Consider the following 3,876-nt stretch of genomic DNA (forward strand, 5'->3'; position numbering starts at 1 on the left):
CGGGCTCCGTTCCCTTATTCCATCACCGTCTTCGTTTGTCTCCATTTCCCGCACCACTCTTTCTCGCACATTCGTATTGCCACATCTCATTCATTGACATTATCTAACATATTGTAACCGCCATTTACCATACATTGTTGATTCGATTTCGCCCACATTATTATCACCATTTATCGCACATTTCACATTTACGTTGTCATCGTGCATCCTTCTTTGACTTCTTCTCTAAGGATGGTCGGCCGTAGGGCGTGCCAAAATAGTGTTGATGGTTTTAGGGTTAGGGTTAATGATTATGGTGATAAAGATAGGAATAGGGTTAGGGTTTGTTAATAATACGAATATGGAAATGATTAGCATTGCGAGATTGATGATGACATTGATAGTGATGAAGATGGAAACAATGTGATGGCGAGATTGATAAGCATTATGGGGTTGAGAGCATGATTACGATGTGCATTGAGAAGCATTGTGGGGTGGGGGGTGGTGCCTAGAATGGCTCCACCCCCCTCCCAAGGGGTTCAACGTTATGGGAGAGAGAGAGAGAGAGAGAGAGAGAGAGAGGAAGAGAGAGAGAACTATTGCTTTCTTCCCAACAGATAGTGTCTAAACTTGGTGACATTGTAGATCATGCCCAAGGCCTCTCTTTCCGTTGTGGAATAATTACGTTCTGCTTGAGACAGCTTTCAACTGGCATAATACACTGGCCGGTACCATTTCGGTTCTGTAAGTTGCATAAGTGCACTCCCGATTGCGATGTCGGACGCGTCAACGAACACATGGAACTCTTTAGACCAATCCGGAGGTTGCACCACCGGCGCTTGTGACAATAGTACTTTTAGTGCCCGGTAAGCCTTGTCTTCTGTGTCCGTCCATTGGAATGGTGTCCAATGTACCGCGGCATGCAATGGTATAGCTAGGTCTGCCAAATACCGGAGCATTCGGCTATGCCACCGAATTTGTCCTAAGAACCGGCTTAATGCCTTTGCCGTGGTTGGTTTCGGGGCCTCCAAAATAGCTTTGACCTTGTCCGGATCCACTACAATACCGTCCTTGCTCACAATGTGGCCAAGTAACGCTCCACTGGACACTCCGAACACGCATTTTGCCGGGTTAAGGCTTAGCCGGTAAGCCCTACATTTCTTCAAACATAGTCCGAGGTGCTGAAGGTGATCCCCTTCCTAGCTATAAACACCTGCATGAATGCCGGACAACACTTGCATGAATGCCGGAATGAATTCTCCGAAAATCTCCATGATGATCTGCTGGAAGGTTGCCAGCGTCGTTTTCAGTCCAAACATCATAACTACGGCAACAAAGACTCCCCATTCGGTGACAAAAGTGGTTTTCTCCTAGTCATCGGGGTGCATCCGGATCTGATTATAGCCGTTGAAACCGTCCAGAAAACTGTACACCTCATGACCGGCGACCGCATCCAAGACTCCATCCGTTGTCGTGAAGATCCGTCACTACGCGCGGATCGTGAGGCGGAACCGTCGGGGTTCTGGACCAGAAGGATTTAGAGTCGATACAAGCTTTGGCGAGAAAGTACTTAAGATAGATTGGGAAAGAGAGAAGTTGAGATTACACGATTGATTTGAAAACGAATTTCTTCCTCTTAATTTTCATAAAAAAAACCGTGTTTTTCTCCTCGCCCTTCCCTCTTTTATAGATGCTCTCATGCATATGATGCATGTGAGGGTACAAGACATGCATAAATTGCATGTTTGCCATTTGGCGCTTAAGTATTACATGTGGTGCATGCTAACCATGTCACTCATTTTAGCACTCATGGATGAGAATTTACATGTAAAAGTACAATGATAGAAATATAATTTCAACTAAATATTATGGCTTAATGGTAAGCCATTTGACTCTTAACTTGGAGGTGCAAGGTTTGAATCCATACTTGCCCTCCTTGTATATGTAAATATGTATATATGTTTATATATTTATTTTATCTAGTCGACACCGACAGCGGATGCCGACGCCGGATACCGCTGCCGCTGCCGGATGCCGACGCCGGATACCGGTGCCACATGCCGCCGCCGGATTGTGGTCGGATGCCGTCGGATCACCGGCTCCATCGCCGGTCCGGTTTTGGTTGGCCAAAACCCTTTTCGAGTAGCTAGCCACCTCCACTCTAAGTTCAAGTTACCTTGAACTCTCTATGCTCCACACATAGACACAAAGATAATATCTTTTGCTCCACCTTATATATGATGAGAGCCGTATTTGTCGTGCCTATGTGGGATATCTCACAATTTTCTCTTTTCTTTTCACAAACTTTATACCCTCATATCTTGACATTTAGTTGTCCATTTCTCGTGTAATAAAGTGCATTCGAAACCTCCATCATTTTGTACTTAGATATTAAAAATGTTATCTTCACAATTATTGTATTACATGATTCATACTCGATTTTGTACGTTTTATGGGATTTTCACACTATTGCCGAAAATCTTCACGACATCCACCCCCACCAAGCCGCACGTCCTCCGGTACATGCCAAGAAGAGAAGAAGTGAGATTTCGGCTACGATGATCAATTAGATTCCTCCATGTCTTCATTTTCATCCGGCCTATTATGTTCATCGTCGAGGTAATCGAGGTCAGGATCCTTGTCTTGTCTTTTCTTGAAAAGCTTTACTCTTTTTCCCGCAATGGGTACGGCCAACCTTGATCCGTCTAGTTCCGCAAGGTGGTATGTGGCATTATCGTTGGCACTTGTCACCACATACGGCCCGAACCATCTTCTTGCGAACTTCCTTGTTGTACTATGTTGATTGTCAAGGGTGTTGTCGTAGACCAAAACCCAATCCCCTTCTTCAATCTTCTTGGGACGAAGTCGATGCGTGTTGTCGAACCGAACTTTGTTCTTTACTCGGGCTGCCTTCATCATCTTTCGCGCTTTTTCTAAATCTTCAGGTCTTCTTTCAAGTTGCCTTATCCGCGCCGCTAATAACTCTTCTCGGCTCATCTCGTTCTCCCACGGTATCGCTACCCATGAGGCGATCGTCCTTTCGATGGGCATAATCGGCTTTTGTCCATACATAACCTCTGTCGGCATATACCCTGTCACCGAGCTATGTGTCGTTCTATCGGCCCACAAGGCATAGGGTAATAGTCGTGGCCAATTCCCGACTCGACCGTTGCATGCCCGTACGATGGCTTTAACGATAGGTCCATGCCCTCGCTCGATCTTCCCATTTGCTTCCGGATTGTAGGCAGTCGTGAGGGAGAGCTTCACGCCTAGTCTTTCGAAGAGCTCCGTCGCTTCGTGCGCGTCCAACTCCCCTCGGTCGGCCACTATCTTCCCGACACATCCATATCGGCAAACAACATCTTCAAGTAAAAATTTACAAACGGCTGAAGTCGTCTTATTTGTCAAGGCTCGTCCTTCCACTTGATTTGTCAAGTCTTCCCTTGCGAGCGCTAAGTACTTCATTTGTCCCACTCCCATTGGCATCGAGACCAGATCCACCATCCATTTGAAGTGAATGGTGAGTGGGTATGTCGGCTTTAACTCATCACGATGACGTATATTTGAATATACTTGGCAAGTTTCGCATGTGGACACGAAATGGAGTACATCTTTGTACATGCTTGGCCACCAGTACTTCTCCTTCAACTTTTCGAACGTCGCCCATGTTCCTCTATGACCTGCTCAAGCACTCTCGTGGAATTCGGTCATCAGCGTCTCTTGCTCTTCTTTCTTTACCACCACTCGACGTGGTATTCCTGTCCTTCTTTTTGGATGTCGCCAAAGGAATCCTCCCTTCAAGAAGTATCGGTAAGCTTTCTTTCGGATTCGTAGGGCCTCCTCCTTTGTCAACGAAGCATCTGTCGTCAATGTTCTTAGGAATCTACCGATGAGTAA

Source organism: Azolla caroliniana, unplaced genomic scaffold (assembly GCF_043228905.1).
Source record: "Azolla caroliniana isolate FFs.n. ecotype wild unplaced genomic scaffold, voAzoCaro1.0.p SCAF_12, whole genome shotgun sequence".
NCBI lineage: Eukaryota > Viridiplantae > Streptophyta > Polypodiopsida > Salviniales > Salviniaceae > Azolla > Azolla caroliniana.